The following is a 25,880-nucleotide window of genomic DNA, read 5'->3' on the forward strand; positions in this document are numbered from 1 at the left end:
TGCTGTTCCACAACTGAACTTTGAGTAGAGGAAGGCTTGACGACAGAAAAAAATGATTTCCATATGAGCTTTTGAATGCGAATAAAATGATACATTGTGTAATCCCCATTCACGATAATGCCGAAAAAATTTTGCTGCTGAATACACAGCAAATTTGTGTCTCGCAAAACTTGTTTTCACACATTGTTTCTTGTGTCACAAACATAAGTGACAAAAATAATTTTGTGTGAAAATATTCATAAGAAGCGAAGCAGTTTCTGGCTCTGATCTGACAGCGTCTTCTATGGTAGGCGCCCGCGAATGAGACGGTAGTAAGCACTGACCGTGTGGTCCGTCAACTACGCGGATCTCGCTGTTACGCAATGAGAAGAGCAAACACGCCGCCTAACCTCGAACCGGCAACTCAGTCTTTATCTCATGACGCCACTCACCTTGTGTCATACTTAATCTAAAGCAAACAAAACGAAACGCAGTCTGCGAGTAGGGACAGACTTAGCTCCTTCGTAAACGTCTTTAAGCAAATTTCGGGAGTGGTACGAGATTCGTTCATAAGAAAGTGAGCTCGTAGCGGACAGTACCTGCTAAAGACGGTCCACGCCGACTGGAGGATCCTTGACGACTGCCCGCTATCTCAAGTGAAGGCGATAAGGCGTTCGTCTCCGCCGGCGGTGTTCGCCAATCGCTGCCAAGTGCATGACGCATTCACTCAGTTCGACAACCGGAAGTCATCAGTTAGTCCACGCATGGGAGGTAGTATGGCCCAGGCAACGAGACGTCCTGGAGCCACGTTCATCAACGTTCGTGGCAAGATACTACCGAGACACCGGTGCCACCAGTTTCTACCATGGTGCTACAAGTTAATGAAGGTTGTACTTAATGACGCCACAAGCCTTCCCCCACTACTGAAACATGCTATTCGACTGCTTAGTGGTGACTATATTCCTTTATTTTGTTCCTTTGTTCATGGAAAACCTCGCAGTAGCCTACACTTTGGATTCCGTAGAAGTGTTGGAATACGCGAGGCAACACTGACTTATCTTAGAACATAGGTTAAGGAAAAGCAAACATACGTTTATAGCATTTGTAGACTTAGAGAAAGCTTTTGACAATGTTGACTGGAATACTCTCTTTCAAATTCTGAAGGCGGTAGAGGTAAAATACAGGGAGCGAAAGCCTATGTTCAATTTTTGCAGGAACCAGATGGCAGTTATAAGAGTCGAGGCTCATGAAAGGGAAACAGTGGTTGAGAGCGGTGTGAGAGGTGGTTGAAGCCTATCCCCGATGTTATTCAATATGTATATTGAGCAAGCAGTAAAGGAAATAAAAGAAAAATTTGGAGTAGGAATTAAAATCCATGGAGAAGAAATAAAAACATTGAAGTTGGCCGATGACATTGTAATTCTGTCAGAGACAGCAAAGGACCTGGAAAAGCAGCTAAACGCAATGGAAAGTGTCTTGAAAGGAGGATATAAGATGAACATCAACAAAAGCAAAACGAGGATAATGGAATTTAGTCGAGTTAACTCGGATGATGCTGAGGGAATTAGACACTTAAAGTAGTAAAGGAAGTTTGTTATTTGGGGAGCAAAATAACTGATGATGGTCGAAATAGAGAGGATATAAAATGTAGACTGGCAATGGCAAGGAAAGCGTTTCTGAATAAGAGGAATTTGTTAACATCGAGTATAGATTTAAGTGTCAGGAAATCATTTCTGAAAATATTTGTATGGAGTGTAGCCACGTATGGAAGTGAAACATGGACGATAAATAGTTTGGACAAGAAGAGAATAGAAGCTTTCGAAATGTGGTGCTACAGAAGAAAGCTGAAGATTAGATTGGTAGATCACGTAAATAATAAGGAGGTACTGAACAAGATTGGGGAGAAGAGGAGTTTGTGGCACAACTTGACTAGAAAAAGAGATCGGTTGGTAGGACACGTTCTGAGACATCAAGGGATCACCAATTTAGTAGTGGAGGGAAGCGTGGATGGTAAAAATCCTAGAGGGAGAGCAAGAGTACACTTAGCAGATTTAGAAGGATGTAGACTACAGTAGTTACTCGGAGATGAAGAGGCTTGCACGGGACAGGGTAGCATGGAGAGCTGCATCAAACTAGTCGTTGGACTGAGGACGACAACAATAACATTCATTTATTTTCCGTCGACATAACAGTTTTTGAGCATTGTCATAGCTTAACATATACGTGGAGGGATACAAATCACTACTAACTGTGCTTATCTTATCAGTAAAACAGCATATGTATCCGAGGTTGGTTAAATAAGTCTCGTAAAAAGCAGGAAAAATGATCGTTTCGTAAATAGCTCACCTTCCTTCTCGATAGAGTCTCCTTTGAGAGATATAGACCTAGTCCAACGATCCTCTAGCTTTTTCATCCCATCGAAAGAAACGGATTCTGTCAAAATCTGCAAAATACTCGTTGCAACCATCAGTTCGTCATTTGAGGAAAATTTTTTCCCAGCAAGCCAAAGTTTCAAGTTGCGGAACAAAAGATCGTTAGTTGGGAACACGTCTGATGAATAGAGTGGATAAGGAATCAGTTCAAACCCCATTTCATGCACTTTCGCAATTGTTATCGCTGGTGTATGGGATGGTGCATCATCCAGATGATAGAGAGTCTTTTTGCGTGCCTGTCGTGGTATTTTTTCATTCAACGCAAGTTTCGAACGATCCAACAATAAAGCGTGGTAGGGTTCAGCTATCATTCAGATTTTTTCCAAGTAATCTATGAGGATTATTCGCTTAAACGTTGCCAGACATTGAGTTGAAATGTTGCACCGCTTGTGGGGCATAAGCTTGAGCTATTCTAAGGGCCTTAATTGGACGGCCGGGGCGCTCATCATCTTCGGTGCTTGTCCGATCACGTATAAATTCATTAATCGAAAAATAAATTTTCTTCAACTATGACGCAGTGTACGCGTGAACTTCATCCAGTGCTGTTTTGATTTGTTCGGCAGTCGAACCTATCAAATGGAGATGTTTAATAACAGCATAAAATTCGGTGTACTCTGTTTACAATTGCTGTCGACACACTGACTAACTCAGATAGCTGTCAACAATTAACAGTGCGTAGAGCATTACTGAAATTCTTTAAACGACCCTTGGAATAACCAAGCTTACTAACCGTAAAGGCGCAATAAATACGTTCAATTATTTCATAGAAATTGATCAGAGTTATCAAACCACCCTCATACACTCACATAAAAACAAAGATTCGGACATTATCGCTTTTCTGTTCAAAAACAAGCTAAATAATGGTTTACAAGGGATAATGTAATTTGATCTTCTTCCTAACGACTCAAGAGTTTCTCTTTTAACAAAGGTTCAGGTTATTATCTGAGGAATTTACATAAGCTACCTTAAAATCAGATGCTGCAAAAATCTCCGTTATTTTATGTGGACTGCTTTTTCTTGCTTTTATGTTACTGATTTTTCTTAATTGTCTCAAATTTCATCTCCCCCCTCTGTTGTAATGACGTCCGTTACTCTTCGTTACATTATATTCTGGACATAGTTTGCAAGCTGTAGATGGAGTAGATGGTAAATATTTTAATTGTGTGAAAATATTTCTACAACACTCCCTCTTATTTATCTTAGCTAGTACCATTATTATAGCTTTTTTGTAGCCAAAAAGCTTATTTGTATAGATTGCTGGTGCTTCATCCCCAACCGAGCGAGGTGGCGCAGTGGTAGCACACTGGACTCGCATTCGGGAGGACGACGGTTGAATCCCGTCTCCAGCCATCCTGATTTAGGTTTTCCGTGATTTCCCTAAATCGTTTCAGGCAAATGCCGGGATGGTTCCTTTGAAATGGCACGGCCGATTTCCTTCCCAATCCTTCCCTAACCGGAGCTTGCGCTCCGTCTCTAATGACCTCGTTGTCGACGGGACGTTAAACACTAACCACCACCGCTTCATCCCCAGATCTCGATATCATACTGGAGATGCAGAGATACCAATCCTAAACTTATTTGTCTTAAACTAACATGATTCAGAAGATTAATAAATGTATATTTGTGCTGAATTTGTTACATATATCATCTATAGTCTCTTTCCACGCCGGGTAACCATACACAATATTGGCAACAGTTTGTGATTTTTTAACAGTTGAGTTCCAATTCATATTTAGATTATGGTCAAGCAGGATTTACAGTGTCACTGTCATCTTGCCATTTACAAGTAGATTATTGTACACGGTAAGTTGATAGAATACTGTAATTGATTTCACTACTGTTGACAGCAGTTCACATTTCGTTATCCAAGATGACAAAAGATGTTATCTGCATAACATAGGACCCTGCAACATTTGAGTTCTGTGAAATTATTAAAACACTCAAGAAATTGAAAATGTCCTAACATATTGCTTTGAGGCATGCTACATTACAGTACCATAAGATGAGGTTACTTTCGCCGTTTTAGGGTAGCTTTGACCCACTAGTCGTGAAAAATTAAATTTTTTTCTCTGCTAAATTAAATCTTTAGCACGGAACAAGGCTTTATACATTCGTAATGCACGAAGAATGATCTAGAAGGTTGTGTGTTCCACGTTGGCACACTGGACTCAATGCTGATCACTCATTTTTAACATCTCTTACACACCTACAGGGCTATTACAAATGATTGAAGCGATTTCATAAATTCACTGTAGCTCCATTAGTTGACATATGGTCACGACACACTACAGATACGTAGAAAACCTCATACGTTTTGTTCGGCTGAAGCCGCACTTCAGGTTTCTGCCACCAGAGCGCTCGAGATCGCAGTGAGACAAAATGGCGACAGGAGCCGAGAAAGCGTATGTCGTGCTTGAAATGCACTCACATCAGTCAATCATAACAGTGCAACGACACTTCAGGACGAAGTTCAACAAAGATCCACCAACTGCTAACTCCATTCGGCGATGGTAGGCGCAGTTGAAAGCTTCTGGATGCCTCTGTAAGGGGAAATCAACGAGTCGGCCTGCAGTGAGCGAAGAAACGGTTGAACGCGTGCGGGCAAGTTTCACGCGTAGCCCGCGGAAGTCGACGAATAAAGCAAGCAGGGAGCTAAACGTACCACAGCCGATGGTTTGGAAAATCTTATGGAAAAGGCTAAAGCAGAAGCCTTACCGTTTACAATTGCTACAAGCCCTGACACCCGATGACAAAGTCAAACGCTTTGAATTTTCGGCGCGGTGGGGATCATGATCAGCAATTCTTGTCATGGCCTCCACGCTCTCCCGACTTAACCCCATGCGATTTCTTTCTGTGGGGTTATGTGAAAGATTCTGTGTTTAAACCTCCTCTACCAGGAAACTTGCCAGAACTGCGAGCCCGCATCAACGATGCTTTCGAACTCATTGATGGGGACATGCTGCGCCGAGTGTGGGAGGAACTTGATTATCGGCTTGATGTCTGGCGAATCACTAAAGGGGCATATGTCGAACATTTGTGAATGCCTAAAAAAACGTTGAGTTTTTGTATGTGTGTGCAAAGCATTGTGAAAATATCTCAAATAATAAAGTTATTGTAGAGCTGTGAAATCGCTTCAATCATTTGTAATAACCCTGTATAGGTTCTGCGTGGAGGGCTCATACCACATTAGATAAAAATACAGCCAGTATAATTTTGCTTGCTGTCAGTATTACGTAATAAGATGAGAAAGTATTGTTTGTGTGAAATACAGGTTGGTTAATACACTCCTGGAAATTGAAATAAGAACACCGTGAATTCATTGTCCCAGGAAGGGGAAACTTTATTGACACATTCCTGGGGTCAGATACATCACATGATCACACTGACAGAACCACAGGCACATAGACACAGGCAACAGAGCATGCACAATGTCGGCACTAGTACAGTGTATATCCACCTTTCGCAGCAATGCAGGCTGCTATTCTCCCATGGAGACGATCGTAGAGATGCTGGATGTAGTCCTGTGGAACGGCTTGCCATGCCATTTCCACCTGGCGCCTCAGTTGGGCCAGCTTTCATGCTGGACGTGCAGACCGCGTGAGACGACGCTTCATCCAGTTCCAAACATGCTCAATGGGGGACAGATCCGTAGATCTTGCTGGCCAGGGTAGTTGACGTACACCTTCTAGAGCACGTTGGGTGGCACGGGATACATGCGGACGTGCATTGTCCTGTTGGAACAGCAAGTTCCCTTGCCGGTCTAGGAATGGTAGAACGATAGGTTCGGTGACGGTTTGGATGTACCGTGCACTATTCAGTGTCCCCTCGACGATCACCAGTGGTGTACGGCCAGTGTAGGAGATCGATCCCCACACCATGATGCCGGGTGTTGGCCCTGTGTGCCTCGGTCGTATGCAGTCCTGATTGTGGCGCTCACCTGCACGGCGCCAAACACGCATACGACCATCATTGGCACCAAGGCAGAAGCGACTCTCATCGCTGAAGACGACACGTCTCCATTCGTCCCTCCATTCACGCCTGTCGCGACACCACTGGAGGCGGGCTGCACGATGTTGGGGCGTGAGCGGAAGACGGCCTAACGGTGTGCAGGACCGTAGCCCAGCTTCATGGAGACGGCTGCGAATGGTCCTCGCCGATACCCCAGGAGCAACAGTGTCCCTAATTTGCTGGGAAGTGGTGGTGCGGTCCCCTACGGCACTGCGTAGGATCCTACGGTCTTGGCGTGCATCCGTGCGTCGCTGCGGTCTGGTCCCAGGTCGACGGGCACGTGCACCTTCCGCCGACCACTGGCGACAACATCGATGTACTGTGGAGACCTCACGCCCCACGTGTTGAGCAATTCGGCGGTACGTCCACCCGGCCTCCCGCATGCCCACTATACGCCCTCGCTCAAAGTACGTCAACTGCACATACGGTTCACGTCCACGCTGTCGCGGCATGCTACCAGTGTTAAAGACTGCGATGGAGCTCCGTATGCCACGGCGAACTGGCTGACACTGACGGCGGCGGTGCACAAATGCTGCGCAGCTAGCGCCATTCGACGGCCAACATCGCGGTTCCTGGTGTGTCCGCTGTGCCGTGCGTGTGATCATTGCTTGTACAGCCCTCTCGCAGTGTCCGGAGCAAGTATGGTGGGTCTGACACACCGGTGTCAATGTGTTCTTTTTTCCATTTCCAGGAGTGTGTATTTAACGCTTCTGTGAAACGGTGAAAATTCTTGCAAAATATGGGTTTCTTTTGCCTCCACCAGAATGACACCAAAATGAGGATTTCGTTGTTTTAGAATATGTCGGTGATTCTTAAAGTTTCTCAAACGTACAAGATGTTGAAAAATATGTCAGCAGTCGGGCAATATATTACACTTCTACACAGCAAAGAAGAATACCGCGTAAGTGGGACTGAGGTGAGTGATGTGGTTGGTAAAGTGAACTGTAGGAAAGACACAGACCTAGTGCAAATAGCCATAACAAAACGATAAACCATTTTATCCTTGGGAGGATTTAATAAGTATTATCACTTCAACATGATTAACAAATCGTGGCTATTTTCAAGTTCCAGAGCTTAAGAAATTGGAGCAATGAGGCTCATATCCATATTGTGCAGTATCTTTAACGAACGAAATATTCTCTTTACAAATAGTGTTCATGTAATTCGAAAATGGTTTAGTCATTAAGTGAAACATAATACACTTTTATATTTACTGTATCACTTTCTGAATAAGTTCAATATTGCCTGTTCTTGCCTTCAAAATTTAGCATTTTATTTGTTTCTGATGCTCCTGAATGTCTTCTCTAGCGCAAGGGTTTTCAAACTTTTCTTTGGTGGAACACTTTGAAATGCCTGGGGTTCTGATGGAACATCTTGTTTATTTTGAAGGGTAATAATTTTTTTGAGAATGAGAAAATTCGTCTTAGTCAGTGATTACTTCAATTTTAAATCGTAATTAATAACACAGATACAATAATAAAATTTAAAAAGCAGTTAGTACTGTTAAACTAGCGGAAAAAGCAACACAATGTTATTACCAGTTTTTTGCGGAGACTTATTCACTTCCCGTCGAAAATCAGTGTTCTACAGAACACAATTGGGAAACACTGCTCTGCAGATATTCCTCGACTTTAGTTTGTCCCCACATTACATTTCCAGTCTTTCATGAAGAATTCGCGAAGTGCGAATAATATCAGCTCTTTTCTTTTAAATGGTAACAAAGCAAGAGATGTGATGAATTTTTTAAACATCTTTTTTAGTTGGTCGTACTAGCTATTAACAATACTGGATAAATGTATCAGAAATTTTCGCTTTGCCCCTATCCTTTCTTTTCTTGCCACACATAAAAGGACAAACAAACTCAAGGTCAAAGTAAACTCAAGTTTGCCGTATCCTACTTCGAAACACTTTTAGGGCATTCCAGTTTTCGTGGAATATTTCTGCTGTAGTGCATTCGATTTAATTGTGTTTTCATTTTCCTGTTAGAAAAGGTCAAAACATGGTGTACAGGTTCCATTTTAACGTTTTTGGAACTACTGGAAGAGCGACGTGATATTAACGTAGAATTTAAGGTGTGTGTGTGTGTGTGTGTGTGTGTGTGTGTGTGTGTGTGTGCGTGCGTGCGTGCGTGCGAAAGTTCATATGCGATATTTAAGAATGAGTGATGTGTCCGATAATCTGAAAAACCTTTTTTGATGATTAAATAAATAAAACGAATACGAAACTAAGAAAAGGAAGTCGTATAAAGATCATGGTTTGAGAGAACGAACACTATAAATAGTAAATTGTATGTGGGAATGTGACTTGACGGTTGAGATGCAAGTATTAGAGATGTTTGAAATGTCTACATTTGTGAATACAATCATCATCATCATCATTTAAGACTGATTATGCCTTTCTGCATTCAGTCTGGAGCATAGCCCCCTTATACAGTTCCTCCATGATCCCCTATTCAGTACTAACATTGGTGCCTCTTCTGATGTTAAACCTATTACTTCAAAATCGTTCTTACCGAATCCAGGTACCTTCTCCTCGGTCTGTCCCGACTCCTCCTACCCTCTCCTGCTGAATCCATGAGTCTCTTGGGTAACCTTGCTTCTCCCATGCATGTAACATGACCCCACCATCTAAGCCTGTTCGCCCTGACTGTTACATCTACAGAGTTCATTCCCAGCTTTTCTTTGATTTCCTCATTGTGGACACCCTCCTGCCATTGTTCCCATCTACTAGTACCTGCAATCATCCTAGCTACTTTCATATCCGTAACCTCAACCTTGTTGATAAGGTAACCTGAATCCCCCCAGCTTTCGCTCCCATACAACAAAGTTGGTCGAAAGATTGAACGGTGCACAGATAACTTAGTCTTGGTACTGACTTCCTTCTTGCAGAAGAGAGTAGACCGTAGCTGAGCGCTCACTGCATTAGCTTTGCTACACCTCGCTTCCAGTTCTTTCACTATGTTGTCATCCTGTGAGAATATGCATCCTAAGTACTTGAAACCGTCCACCTGTTCTAACTTTGTTCCTCCTATTTGGCACTCAATCCGCTTATATTTCTTTCCCACTGACATTACTTTCGTTTTGGAGATGCTAATCTTCATACCATAGTCCTTACATTTCTGATCTAGCTCTGAAATATTACTTTGCAAACTTTCAATCGAATCTGCCATCACAACTAAGTCATCCGCATATGCAAGACTGCTTATTTTGTGTTCACATATCTTAATCTCACCCAGCCAGTCTATTTTTTTTCAACATATGATCCATAAATAATATGAACAACAATGGAGACAGGTTGCAGCCTTGTCTTACCCCTGAAACTACTCTGAACCATGAACTCAATTTACCGTCAACTCAAACTGCTGATTGATTATCCATGTAAAGACCTTTAATTGCTTGCAAAAGTTTGCCTCCTATTCCATAACCTTGTAGAACAGACAATAACTTCCTCCTAGGAACCCGGTCATATGCCTTTTCTAGATCTATAAAGCATAGATACAATTCCCTGTTCCACTCATAGCACTTCTCCATTATTTGCCGTAAGCTAAAGATCTGGTCCTGACAACCTCTAAGAGGCCTAAACCCACACTGATTTTCATCCAATTGGTCCTCAACTAATACTCGCACTTTCCTTTCAACAATACCTGAGAAGATTTTACCCACAACGCTGATTAAAGAGATACCTCTGTAGTTGTTACAATCTTTTCTGTTTCCATGTTTAAAGATTGGTGTGATTACTGCTTTTGTCCAGTCTGATGGAACCTGTCCCGACTCCCAGGCCATTTCAATTATCCTGTGTAGCCATTTAAGACCTGACATTCCACTGTATTTGATGAGTTCCGACTTAATTTCATCCACCCCAGCCGCTTTATTGCACTGCAATCTATTGACCATTTTTTCCACTTCCTCAAATGTGATCCTATTTCCATCATCATTCCTATCCCATTCTACCTCGAAATCTGAAACATTACTGATCGCATTGTCACCTACATTGAGCAACTCTTCAAAATATTCCCTCCATCTGCCCAAGGCATCCACAGGATTCACCAGCAGTTTTCCTGACCTGTCCAAAATACTTGTCATTTCCTTCTTACCTCCCTTTCGAAGACTGCTAATTACACTTCAGAATGGTTTTCCAGCAGCTTGACCCATAGTCTCCAACCTGTTTCCAAAGTCTTCCCACGATTTCTTCTTGGATGCTGCAATTATCTGTTTGGCTTTGTTTCTTTCTTCAACATAACTTTCTCTGTCTACCTGGGTTCTTGTATGTAGCCATTTTTGATACGCCTTCTTTTTCCTTTTGCAGGCTGCCTTGACTGTATCATTCCACCAAGCTGTTTGCTTCATCCTACTTTTACACACTACTGTTCCAAGTCATTCTTCAGCCACTTCTAGTACTGTGTCCCTGTACCTTGTCCATTCCTTTTCCAATGACTGTAATTGACTGCATTCAACTAACTGGTACCTTTCTGAAATCGCTGTTATGTACTTGTGCCTGATTTCCTTATCCTGAAGTCTCTCCACTCTTATCCTCCTACATATGGACCTGACCTCCTGCACTTTCGGCCTCACAATCCCAATTTCACTGCAGATTAAATAATGATCAGTGTCATCAAAGAATCCCCTGAATACACGTGTGTCCCTCACAGCCTTCCTGAATTCCTGATCTGTTATTATATAGTCAATGACAGATCTGGTTCCCCTGCCTTCCCAAGTATACCGGTGAATGTTCTTATGTTTAAAAAAGGAGTTTGTGATTACTAAGCCCATACTTGCACAGAAATCCAAGAGTTGTTTCCCGTTCCTGTTGGCCTCCATATCCTCTCCAAATTTACCCATAACCTTCTCATACCCTTCTGTTCGATTTCCAATGCTGGCGTTAAAATCACCCATGAGCAGAACACTGTCCTTGTCCTTTACTCTAACAACTACATCACTGAGTGCCTCATAAAAACTATCCATCTTATCTTGATCTGTCCCTTCACAATGCGAATATACTGACACAATCCTAATTTTCTTGCTAGACACTGTCAAATCTATCCACATCAGTCGTTCGTTTACATACCTTATTGCAACTACGCTGGGTTCCATTTCTTTCCTGATGTAAAGCCCTACACCCCATTGTGCTATTCCTGCTTTGACTCCTGACCTTGTATTCTCCCACTTCCTCCTCTTTCTCACCCCTTACCCGAATGTCACTAACAGCTAAATCGTCCAGCCCCATCTTACTTGCAGCCTCTGCCAGCTCTACCTTCTTCCCAGAGTAGCCCCCATTGATATTAATAGCTCCCCATCTCATTACCATTTGTTTGCCAAGTCGTATCTTAGGAGTCCCTGGTTTTTCAGTTAGAGGTGGGACTCCGTCACCTCCAAAGGTCCGAGGCATTTTGCTCTGATTGTTGCCAGCATCATATTTAAAGTACCAGGGAAGCAGGTTGCTAGCCTTACTTGCCCCGAGTCCCATTGAGTTTTACCCCTAACGGCTGAGGGACTAACCGGTGGATTTGGTAGTCTTTGCCGTATGAGCACAAAGGTGACCACGACTCAGAATATGTCCGAGATGCCCAGCCTTATTCCAAAGTAACTGGTATCCCGACTGTCGGGACCACTTACTTGGCCACTCATACGTTGCCCGTGGTTCATGAACTAGGACATGACTACAGGAACCCACACCATGAACCAATTTTAAAATCAGAAATACTTCTACAGATAACATTTAAATGCCAACTACTGATTGGTTTGCCATAATAGCATTTTTCGTTTTCAAATGTAATTTCTGTTATGTGGTGTTGCTTCAATTTAAATACCGCGTGTAATCCTACATTTGTTTTTTTTTCTTTGTATGGCACTCATTTCTCAGATCTAATGCCAATGCCTGCTGAAACGACTGTATTTCCAAAATTATGTGAGAAACAACTCTTGCAGCTTTGTACCCAAATTATGTACTCCTCTACATGTAATCCGTCTTGTAAACTTCAAGGAAAGATAAATTATTTACTAACAATGTTCGGTGTATAGTAACGTAAAGATGTACTCAAGTTTTTGTTTTACGTTAACACGGTGCCCGTCGTTTTCCTAGGGGAGTATCTCAGGCCTTGGGTTTCTTACTGGCAAAGTGAAGACACTTTTTCAGGCTATCACGGCAAAAGCTTTATCTCACATTTTAACTTGCCACAATGGTTAAAAACATCATACAGTACTTTAGCACTGAAGAGACAAAACAAATGCTGTTGAATAACTATTTACGACCCTATCCTTAACGTATTTAGTAGTGGACAATCTTGTGAACTTCTGACAGTTTCGGAACGCAGACGACATTTAGCGATCAGAAGTTTTGCAACTGAAGAAATAACTATCCCTTACGGAAACTTTTCGGTCGCAGTCAAGGAGAAAAATGTTGAAGGACATATTCAGCAATACTGCAAAAGGAAATACACATATTTAATTATGTGAAATGAAATGAAAAAGAAAAAGATTATTCCACTTTAATGTAGGGGTAAGTACTTCCTGCGTACGCGAGCGCACGCTTGAATGTGAGTGTATGTGTGTGTGTGTGTGTGTGTGTGTCTAGGTACTGAAAAAGGTTCAAAGAGGCAATGATTCAGCTAAATTTAACGAAACTTTGTTATTTATAGTGCAACGGAACTGTATCACGGATTTGTGAACCACACGACGGTGCAAAATCACAGCGACGAACAGAGATCGGTACACGCCAGTTTTACTCACTGCAACTAAATGAAGACTTCTCAACCTACTAGATCAAACAGGGATTTTCAATAACAAAAAAGTCCTTAGAACTGTTACATTAACGACGTGAGTTCGAAGATACACTCCAACTGATAGGTGCAACAATAAACAAGAGCCAGCCTGCAGATTGTGAATGGTGACGGTTGCATAATCTTACAGTCTCGTTATGTTAGAGTCGTCGAACCTCGGAATGTTGTGGAGAGGTTGGTCGGCGGAAACAATGGTGCAGAACTGTTCCACATAAAATATTTGAGACAAGTTGTTAATGTAGTGCAGCGACATAACTGATGTCGAAATTTTTTTCTCCGCCCATTGCAATCCACGACTGTCAAACTTGCGACAGATCACACGCTGTTTAGTCGTGCTTCGCAAATATAAACGAGCGCAGTCTGCTGTTTACGAGCCCGTCTCGTGGCTCGAACCCAATGCAAATGATGCGCACAGCAGTCAATTTCTTCTGTCGACCAGCTCGCGCAGGCCAAATTTCAGTTATTGATAGGAAGACGTGCGAAACTTTTACGATTCTATTTTCCCTGTCTTGTACCAGTCGTTACGAATCAAAGTCATTAGTATGTAATTTTATATTGAAATGGGGATCATAACAAATGCACATGAAACGATGGATGTATCGTAACTAACACTGTGTTGGGGGGACAGAGGTAACGAAGCCTGCTGGGTAATTTCCGGCCACCTGAAGAATCATTTAGAAGAGAACTGATTCTCCCGTAGTAAACGTACCTAACATAGAGTTCTAATGTTTATTAACATGTAATATTCTCCTTTTAAAAGGGCTCCAAGTCAGAAGCTGCATACGTTGCGTTATATTGCAATCAAGCCTTATTATGTTCTGTGGAAATCACATGCTAATGTTACCTGATGTTACTAACTACCTAGCTATAACACATGGGATAGTCTTGTACTTTGGAACAGGTTTCAGAATTTGGTCTCTAGCCACACCGTAGCAGATGTTTAATGTTCCTTCTTATCCCTTTTTGAAGCAATACCATTCAAGCAATGTGGCTGGAGGCCGCTTACGAGAATGATATCAAAAACCTTTTTCGAACTCAGTAAATATGGAACAATATAAGAGCCCATGTACGCAGTACATCATGGGAATAAAGTGTCCCACAAGAATGATGCTTTCCAAATTCATGATGGTTTGATGTAAATAGGTATTATATTCTGGAGTCTTTCATAATGCTGGAACAAATTATTCGTTCACATGACTTGCTACATGTCAATGTCAATGAAATGGATCTCTAAGTCAGTGGATTACATTTATTTTCTCCCATATGTATGCGGTGGTCTGTGCAACTTTCCGTTCTTCTCTCTAATAATAAGTACTAGACTACTCCCCATGACGATGTAGGAAAAGTAATTAAGTCGCCGCATTGTTGATGCAAACACGGAACTCCTAAATTGTTAGTCCACACACGAAAGATATTGCATGTAGAAATATAATAGTTCTGCTACGACTATGATAGGGCCATGACAGCATAGTGGAACGTATCTGGTAACGCTATGATGTTTCTTTTTTTTACTTCTTGGAATGACAGGGAATTATCTTGATGCACTTGACATCGTGGTATACCGGTGAAAGATTCGGAGTGAATTCCACTTTGGTATTTCATCGACTTATCAAACGTACTTTACAGAGAGGAAGATTACTTTCACGCAGCAGCTACAACTAATCTCGTTCACTACATTGCGAATTATATGTATCAACCAACAATAGGGCTATAAGAAGGCGATCAACGCTCCAATTGGTCGCTTCCTCCATGAAAATGTCGACGCACTGTAAAGAGTAAGAGACAGTAGCTCCTAGTCACAAACTGGCGCGAGAGTAATGTTTTACCTCCTCTGTGACATATCTACAAACAGTTATATCGAACTTAGATCGACATGTTTAGAAACTTTGTCATAACAAGACGTCTCGCTACGTTTAGTAACCAGTAGATCTAGAGGTAAGAAACATAAAACACTGCGGAACTGCTTCTGAAAGAACACGGGTCTCTTAATGAAATCGTATCGCTGAATACTCTGTTAACTGTGTTTCATTCGGCAACGACTCTCACAACCATATTGTCGTATTTGCGTTCCAGTCCAGTAATGATCCTTGAGTTTGACAGAAGATATCACGTTTAATTAAGACAGCCATTCGTTGTATGTATTATGATAGGACACCAGTTGTATTAGTGTAGTGCATATTACTAGCGTTTCCCGTGAAGTTATTGAACAAAATAGACACAGATACCAGAGAAATTCCCAACAATATATTCCACCTCGTTAGCGAAAACCGTCTGATGACGTGCAGGTAGTTTTTCGATACCATGCATGTCACAACTCTCTAATTGTAATTAAGCCACGTTTCAAGTGCAATCGCCAAAACACAACAAACAAAAGCAAACAAAAGAAAACAAACACTAACTTTCTTCGTGGTCGATCGATAAATGGTTCAAAGGGCTCTGAGCACTATGGGACTTAACTTCTGAGGTCATCAGTCCCCTAGAACTTAGAACTACTTAAACCTAACTAACCTAAGGACATCACACACATCAATGCCCGCGGCACGATTCGAACCTGCGACCGTAGCGGTCGCGCGGTTCCAGACTATAGCGCCTAGAACCGCTCAGCCACTCCTCGATCGATAAGGGACGAGAAAGTTAAACACATGCGGATGACAGATTAGAAGATGTGCAGTTGGCGATTTTGCCAATCAAGCTGCTTAATGCTGTCTTTCAAGTCACATTTGTTACTCTGTAATTGCAAGGCATTTCGTCTGTTGGCAACAAATGTCAACTGCGGTCACATCCCTGTGAAGCAGTTTGTAACAAAAAAGACTTTCTTTGTGCCACCAGATGTACATCAATAACAAAATGTTCAAAGCTGTATACAGGCCATAGATTGAGATAATTTATGTTAGAGCTTACAGACTAGCTTCTCAGTATGAATTTACCATATGATACTTCAAATCGCCATCAGGCCATACTGATTTAGGTTTACGGTGAGCTCCTTAAATACCGGGTGATCAAAAAGTTAGTATAAATTTGAAAACTTAACAAACCACGGAATATTGTAGATAGAGAGGTAAAAATTGACACACATGCTTGGAATGACATGGGGTTTTAATAGAACGAAAACAAAAAAACAAAAAAAAAAACAAAGTACTGCTAGACGCGTGAAAGATCTCTTGCGCGTGTCCTTTGGTGATGATCGTGTGCTCAGCCGCCACTTTCGTCATGCATGGCCTCCCAGGTTCCCAGACCTCAGTCCGTGCGATTATTGTCTTTGGGGTTACCTGAAGTCGCATGTGTATCGTGATCGACTGACATCTCTAGGGATGCTGAAAGACAACATCCGACGGCAATGCCTCACCTTAACTCCTGACATGCTTTACAGTGCTGTTCACAACATTATCCCTGGAATACAGCTATTGTTGAGGAATGATGGTGGACATATTGAGCATTTCCTGTAAAGAACATCATCTTTGCTTTCTTTTACTTTGTTATGCTAATTATTGCTATTCTGACCAGATGAAGCGCCATCTGTCGGACATTTTTGAACGTTTGTATTTTGTTGGTTCTAATAAAACCCCATGTCATTCCAAGGATGTGTGTCAATTTATACCTCTCCATCTACATTATTCCGTGATTTATTCTGTTTTCAAATTTATACAGACTTTTTGATCATCCGGTATATTACGGCAAATGCCAGGATCAACCCTCATAAAAGGGTCGCACGATGATTAATGGGTCGTCACACTGGCCAGTTATCGGATACACTGTCACTGACCGTGGTAGTAAACCGCAGAAACGTCTTTCATCAAAGCCTGATTGTCTCCCAGACTGTGGGGATCAATTTATCTCAAAACGATCGTACTTGAAACGAAAAGACTTTACTTTCTCGATAGCACTCACTCCGTACAGGGTGCGAGTCTTTCGAATTGCCTCTACGCTTTCACTCTTTTATTAAACACAAACATACCACGATGTTACAAATGTTAGACTTCATTCCATTGTGGAATAATAATGTCAAAAATGAGAAATATTCAAGTTGTCGTGGTACGAGTAATACTACAAACTTGAACGAAGTAAGACTATAGTTAAATACGTAGGTTGGAACTTAAATAATGGCAACACTGCTGTGGAGACATTGTGCAATGGAATATATTACTGTCTCTGATAGCACATAACTACCATACCACGAGAAAATGGACTCGTCCGTCCCACGTAACCGGCGTGCTCACAATCGAGGGAAAAACAATTTGTGAGCGAGCAGTCTAACGTAACGTTGTCACTATGTTTTCGAAACAGGAACAACGAAGTTGGATCAAGATTGAACGTTCCAGAGGTCGCACAGCACGACAGTGTCATCAAGGTCTCAAGAGACATGGGGGGGGGGGGGGGGGATCGGGGGAATCGGCATTGCCGTACAGAACAGTGGCACGTTGGGTAAAAGCCTTCAACGAAGGTCGGCAAACTGTGGCAGATATGCATCAGGCAGGTCGCCCTAGCGTCTCTGAAGAAGAAGTGCATGCTGTTGCCGCGTTAGTGGACATTGATCGACACCATACGATTCATGAGCTCGCCCACGAAACCGGATTAGTGCACACGACTGTGCTTCGCATCCTGAAGGATCGCCTGGGCGTGCGAAAAATTGAATCACGGTGGGTTCCGCTTGACTTGACGGAAATGCAGAAATGGATGCTTTACGACGCTGCTCAGACGCACTTGGATCACTATGAGCGCGAAGGAGAGGCTTTCTTACGCCGTATCGTAACACTAAATGAGACATGGGCCACATCGTGTGGGACAAAACTGAAATGCCAATCCAACGAATGGTGTCATTATGGGTCGCCGCGAAAGTCGAAAGTGCGTTAGATCCCCAGTATGGTGAAAGTTATGGCGATTTTCGTGTACGAATGTGATGGTGTTATCCTAACGCATTACGTTCCTCCACGGCAGACCGTCAATGCACAGTATTACTGTTCGTTTTTGGAGCATCACCTGCGACCAGCTTTGCGACAGAAGCGGCGACACTTTTTGCGCAACCCACCCATCATTTTGCACGACAATGCACTGGCGCATAGAGCGCAAGCTGTGGCTGCTCTGTTCGGCCGATGGGACTGTGAAGTACTGTACCATCCACCATACTCTCCGGACTTAAGTCCTTGTGACTTTGATTTTATTCCGAAGATGAAGGGACCACTTCGAGGAATTCGTTTCACAGCTGTTCCAGAGATTCGACCGCTCCATTCGCACCATCAACAGAACAGGCTCTTCTAACGGTATAGTACGCCTTCCACATCGCTGACAAAGGATTCTACACATCGCTAGTGACTACTTTGAAGGACAGTAACAGGTGCAAACATGTAACTCTTTTGAATCGGTTGTGAATAAATAGTTGCCACTACTTAAGCTCCCACCTTCGTACTCTTATAGTAACATGCCATACAAAAGCGGCCGCCGTCTGGTAGCGTTGAAGGTGATCTTAAGATGACATACACCCACTAGCCTTTTCACAAACATGTTTCTGCAAGAATTTCTTTTTTATTACTGGCAAGAAAGTGAACGATACTGTCTCTGACCTTCTGTCAGCCTGATACTCATAGCAGACAGATGGAATACGGCTTAGAAATGAAAGGAAAAGGATTGGTTTGATGTCACGACATTGCCTTCCCACTGCATGACGTTGACTGTTGGACCACAAATAGGTCATTCACAACAAAAGCTCAATAGGGAGTCAACAATTCTCGTGTCATGTGCTACGTACAAAATTATTACAAATACACTACGCTAACACGTGTAAAATTCGGTAGTTGGTTGGAATGAGGCTAGCTTGTAATGGCTATGAGTGGATTCGTTTCTCGCATCGAGGTACAAGTTTCTAACAGCCACAATCGTACCCATACATCTACAGCTCCAGTAACGCAAAGTAAACAACGCAGGACTGTGTCATGGCACCAAATCAACGTTAAACATATCCATTCGCTACAGACTGGAACAGAGTGGGATTACTTTCGGCTGTCAGAGGTGGAAGTCGCTGCTTGCAGAAACTCTGTCTCTAGTAAGCTTTCTTACACTACTAATGTTATTTTAGTTCACGAATCAATCATCATGTAACATCATAGGACATTAATTTCTTATTTGCAATGACTTTGAGTTTTGAATATATTGGCACTGGTCTGGTATTCGAGTATCGATTCCAATTTTCTCTGGATTTGAACCTTTCGAGATGATACTGTCCCATCATTTCGTTGTTTCGTCACGACGCCAAACTCCTCCAGCTCGTTTCTGTGAACGGCGCGATGCTACAAGTGAAGAGAACATGACAGTTAACACTTTGTGTGGGGTCAACAACGATGATATGCATAGGGTTGAAGTCACGTGCAGCACAACAGTATTAATTGCGTTACCTGGAGCCAAATATGTGCACATCCCGCTACTGTTGAAGAGGCAGTAAATATTTAATGTCCGTTCGTAGCTATAAGACGATAGCGAAAAATCCTGGTTTCGAATCCCTGTCAGGGATTCTATCGCCGTTTCATGTTCCAATATCTCGCTATTGGTGAGCATTTTTAATATCTGACATACAATTGTACTTAGTTAACAATTCATATAGGTACGAGGTACTGGCGGAAGTACAGCTGTGAGTACCGGCCGTGAGTCGTGCTTCGGTGGCTCAGTTGGTAGAGCACTTGCCCGCGAAAGGCAAAGGTCCCGAGTTCGAGTCTCGGTCGGGCACACAGTTTTAATCTGCCAGGAAGTTTCATATCAGCGCACACTCCGCTGCAGAGTGACAATCTCATTCTGAATTCATATAGGTACTGGCTTCTGCCCCCGTCTATCACCAGAGCTTTACTTTATGGCGTTTCACACTTGTGCATTTCACTTTTTTACATACCTTTCGTGGTTACTTCTCAGGGGTTATATAAGCTTCGTGGGGTTCCCGGTGCAGTGCTAAATATATCGTCACTTATTTCCAGGTTTGGAGATTCAGCCTTGTAAAGTGATGCTGGTGAACACCTCGATACGTTACGTCTCTTTATGCCTAGTCGAGTCTCGGTCAGACACACAAACTCTGTTTCGTTGACAGTGGGATCTAATTCGGATCAGGAATAAAAACCCTTCATGTCATGTAATGAGTGTGATAAAACTTCTGCAGCGTCACTTATTGTAATGATGTTTAATTTACAAGAGTTAGCGACTGTCTCATCTCTAATAACGTGTTTTCTAATATTTGTTGCATGACGTTTATTGGTTTTCATCTGGACTGACTGCCATCAAGTGCATTGTTCTCTATTAGTCTCTTGTGGTACCCATTGCGGTACGCCCAACTATGGTGCAGAGGGTTTAGAGGGCCTGCGACACAGCTATGCTGTGTTGGTTGCATACAGTCAGGTGTAGCCTACATATTGGAATTAGGGAGTGGCAAGCTTTTTGTACGGTCGAGTGTACATAAATCCTATATACAAAAGTTTTTACAGTACATACACCATGTGAATGGACATTTTGGAATAAAGAAGTACATAGTGCATATTTCAAAATTATTTATGTAAAGGGATAAATCTGGTTGCCAGAAGGAGGTGCATACAGGTACTTTATGCCAACAAACATATCCACTTATGGATTTGGTAACCGTTGACATCTTTGGGCTTTTACCGTGCGGAACTAGTGGGGTAACGTGCACAGTGATTATCTCAGAAGTCTAATCATATTTATCACGCTCTATCCCGTATAAATAGCGACTAGTAAGGCTGTAATAAAGATTTTGCTGTAGGAGAACCTGAGGCAGAAGATGGAGCCCAGAGCTGTAATCAGACACAGCTACAGTCGTGCAGCATTGGTCATTGACCTGACTGGACAGTGGTAGGAACCGCACTTGTGTCGGTAGACCGCTGCATTACGACACCAGTCCAGTCTCCAGTCTCTACAGCCCAAACCATGGGAAAATATAATAGCTGGTCATTGCCCCCTGTTCCAGGTCGATCGCCATGATTTCAGACTCAGCTATTACCGAAAAGTCAGCAAGCAGCAGCACCATTTAGATCTGGCCAAACCAGATTTTCATCATCGAACAGCTAGAATAACAATATGATCCCCAGGCCATGACGGATAATGCAGTGCCGATGACTCAGTCGTATTTACTGCCGCCAGAGTATGACATTCTATTTGCTGCCAGAACTTCTGAGGGCTCAGGTATTTTTTAACCTTCAGGGAACTATGATGACGAGGGCTCAGTCATCCCTGCTCTTTCAGTGGTATCAGCGTGGGACTTCCATACAAACAAAAAGTATATGCATTTTATGATACCAGAATCAAAGCTTATGCAAACAGTTATTCAGTTTGAAATTGACTAATAGTGGTTTTTTATTGTCTTCCTGAGGAGCATCGTCCAAACTTCCGTCCAATTGGCGCATTACGTCGTCAGATTCCGAGCTGGCTTTGGGGTCGTGCCGATAATGCTCCAAATGTTCTCAGTTGCGGAGAGATCCGGCGACCATGCTAACCAAGATAGAGTTTGGCAACTGCGAAAACAAGTAACAGGAAGTCGCAGATAGCAGCCAAATGGGTCCTGCTACTAACAGAAATGGTACACCAGACCATCACTTCAGATTTTGGGGCCGTATGGCGGAAGACAGTCAGGTTGGTATCCCACATTAGTATGGGCGTCTCCATCCATGTCTTTGCTGGTCATCAGAGTTCAGTTTGAAACAGGACTCATGACTGAAGAAAATTCTACTCTAGTCAATGAACTTTTAGGCCCAATACGTGTTTCGAGACTCCCTGGACGGCGGTGGGATTCCAACCTGACTGTCGTCGCACACCACATGGCCCAACAACCGGTAGTCATAGTCCCGGATGTGACATCAGTTCATAGCGGGGCCCCTGTGGTTGTAATCCATGGCACTCTTACGGAGCAGGCGTATTCTAGGACCAGTTTGTTGCTCTTGAGATGAAGCCATCCTGGGCTCATGTTTCAGCAACATATTGCTTGCCAGATCACACTGAGAGTCCCTATTGCTAGTCTTTGTGCTTTCGAAACCGTACCTTGGCCAGAAATGTCGCCGAATCTCTCATAAACAGGGAACGTTTATAGCATTATGGACAGCACCCCAGAATCAGTTCGCTAATTTGACGACCTAATGTACCAGTTGGATGGAATTTCGAATGATATAACTCAGGAGTTCATCCAACTACTCTGTCAGTCAATGCAAAGAAAATATTTGCTTGCATAAGGGCCAATGGTGGAGCAACGCGTTATTGACTTGCACATTTTTTGAGCAATTTCTCTTGAATAAATCAATATTTTTCTGAAACTGTCATCATTTGTTTGTCTGTGCATTTAAATCACATATACCGATCTATCTCCCATTCGGATAATTTTTTCAAGGTGAGTGGTTCTTTTTATCTTAGAGTGTATTTTCCCACCGATCATTGTGTATGACAAGACAACGATGCTTCCGTTATGTTACGTATCATTTATTGTGAACGTGTGACGTAAGTAAACGCAGCAGGAGCCATGCTGTGTTCCATTTTCGTTAACAAAACTTCTCTACGGGAGCTATGTTGTTGTGGTCTCCAGTATGAAGACTGTTCGATAAAGCTTCCACGTTAGTCTAACTTGTTCAGGCGCCCTCATGTTACAGAATTATTACAACCTACATCCATTTGAATCTGGGTACTGTTGTCAAGCCCTCGTAAGATACCCTCGTGGGTGTCAAAGCACAATAAAAATTTCCCTGTTTAACAACGATTCCGCAGAAAGGGGTATAGATATTGTACAGTACAACAGCACAAGCAGAACATGAACAGTTAGAGAACTTGTACAACTATATTTAACGGTAATTAAATACGTAAAGGGTGATGAAAAGCTAATAACTAGGGGGATTGGAACGCGGTTGTAGGGGAAGGAGTAGAAGAAATGGTTACGGGAGTTTCCAGGCTTTGCAGTACCAGTGAGCAGCGAGAAAGACTAATTTCACATGATTCTGTAACTGTGACATAATAAACTGGTAGTTCGTTAATATTCACTCCTGTCAGCATCAGCCTGTTTTGGAACAGGGGTTTCCCAATTTTTCTTGAAACATTAGTGTAATTTTCCTGTTTCATATACCTTGCATGCAAATTGCAACTGTTTATCCACGCCAAATATGGAAAAGAATTCTGCAACCAGTCGCAAATCCAATCAGTATTTATATTGCACACCTTTTCCAGTCCCAAGTCCAATCAGTATTTTCATTGCAGACCTTGATTTCAGCAATCGAATAGCTATATTCAGTGTTATGAAAATACGAGAAAACGTAAAAGAATCAGCATATAAATGATGTAAGTTAAACCGCATTGTACAACGTAGTGACGAAATATTAAATAACGTACAATTTAAACTGACAACTACTTTAAGACGTACGTGGCGACATTCTAACTGAGGTAGTTGTTTACAGAGTAATACAAGCAGCGACAGATTAAGTCATGTGGGTAGAACACCTTTTATATCACTAACGCCAATCCAAACTTACCGGTACAGTTTTTATATAAAATCGTTTTAAAATTAAAGAATTGAAAACTAAGTAATATTTATTAATATTAACAATTTGGCATAAAGCAAATTCCATTCCAGAAAACTACAGGACATTGAATAACTATGAAATTAATCTACGCAACAAAGTCAAAAACACTTTAAAATACTGTAAAACATTTTAATGAAAATCATATTTTGGTGAACGCCTGTAGTGGCCTGTTATACACACTGAAATTTGTTACAGTATTATCTGTTAAAACATCCACCACAATTGACATAAAAGCATGATTTGGAGTGCAGTGCCTTAGATGCAGAGAAGAAAGGATGTACTCATATTGCCTCATATTTTAACTAATGACAAAAAAATTCAAAATATATTGTGTACAACTGACGCTAAAAATATTAAAAAGCAAGGCATTAGCATAAATTAGAAGACCAATAACACCCGCAATAAATTTGGTTCTCACATGGTAAATTGCCAAATGTTTTCATAACATATATATCCGCCCAGATATTTAGCCCTCTCATCAACTTTAACTCTTCCTCAACTAGCCCACTTCACATTAGGGTTCCTTTCTCCTTTTCTCTCTCCATCCAGCCATATCCACTTTCTCTTAATGCTACGCTACCAACGTAGCAACTTCCTTCTCCCCACTTTTCATCGTACCACTGTGTACCCTAACACCTACCTTCATATCTATGATTTTCTACCTAACGCATCTCCTTATTATTTCCTACCCACGCCCCTCAACCCAATGGAACATATCCGCTACTCCCAAAATGCTTCCCTTCCAGTGCAGGTCCTTCAGATTTTGTGTGAAAAGGCAATGCTTTTTCTGAGAAGACTTTCACTTTTCTGCAGTGTGTTTTCAATATGTATCTGTTTTGGTTTTTTAATTGTCTTTCCTTTCGTTTAATTTAAAAATGAAATCGGTCCTAATGTGTTTATGCAGATGCCAACAGAATTCATCCTACTCGTTGTTTTCAGAACCACGTGTAACGTTTCTCGTTCAGTAACATACTCATTTCGTTGCATTTTTGAAGAGTGGTCTTGGTTGAAGAACGTATTACTGTACTGCTGACAGCACATCACCCACCCACGAGGGGTGAGGGAATGAAATGAAAATAAGGGAAAAAGAAATAGCCCTGCATCTCCCGGCAGCTGTTGAGACAGACCGGTTCGGGTACTCTTCAGCGCTATACCCCATTTGTCGTCACCTACTTCACTATCCCATGTAGACTGGTGGGGCTACTCCTCTACGCTTCGCATCAATATGTGTTCATATGTGCAGTTTATTAGCGTCTTCGAGACTTCTTCTATGTATGTGTTCGTTTACTTTCCTGCTTAAACTGGAAGGAGTTTGATATCAGTTCCTGTTCGTGTACCTGCAGTTTACTTGCCACTTCAAAACCACTTCTATTTGTGTGGATGTACGTTCCTCGTCAGCTTATTTTATGGATCATCGTCACTGCTGCCACTTCTATCTCGCCGCCGCCAACCATCCATCAACCGCCCCACACACCACCGCCACCGCTACCGCTGCATCCGTTTTTGCAGCTTTCGCCACCACCTCCATCTGTTTTCCGACATCATTGCATCACCCGGACATTGCTGCTGTCATCCCTGTGACACTGGAGACATTCTCATCGTTCTCGTCTCCACCGCAGCACGCCACCGTCGTCCTGGCATCACTTCAGTGGCCGTCTACATCAATCAAAGCCACACATCACTGTACGTCAGTGTGGTTCATCCCATGTCTATCATCTATTATACATCTCCATCTACTGCTCCCACTGTCACCACATTTGACATTCCAGGTCTCAGGAAAATCTCGCGCTTCAGAATATCTGTTACAGTGTCCGCTAGTACGTCAACATTAAGCTTTACCATTTGGACTGTGATGTCATAACGTGATGCGAATGATAGCTTTGACATAATCGTCCGCAGCTCGTGGTCGTGCGGTAGCGTTCTCGCTTCCCACGCCCGGGTTCCCGGGTTCGATTCCCGGCGGGGTCAGATATTTTCTCTGCCTCGTGATGACTGGGTGTTTTGTGATGTCCTCAAGTTAGTTAGGTTTAAGTAGTTCTAAGATCTAGGGGACTGATGACCATAGATGTTAAGTCCCATAGTGCTCAGAGCCATTTGACGTAATTGCGAACGCTTTAAACAGCATCTTTTCTGGCTGCAGACATT

General features: G+C 42.4%; 1 protein-coding gene across 1 annotated transcript in view; it reads right to left on the minus strand.

The window, feature by feature from the left end:
* Positions 1 to 25,880, minus strand: part of LOC126455904 (uncharacterized) — a 290,245-nt gene that overhangs the window by 210,032 nt on the left and 54,333 nt on the right. The gene's annotated exons all lie outside the window — the stretch shown is intronic.

This window comes from Schistocerca serialis, chromosome 2 (genome assembly GCF_023864345.2).
Source record: "Schistocerca serialis cubense isolate TAMUIC-IGC-003099 chromosome 2, iqSchSeri2.2, whole genome shotgun sequence".
Lineage (NCBI taxonomy): Eukaryota > Metazoa > Arthropoda > Insecta > Orthoptera > Acrididae > Schistocerca > Schistocerca serialis.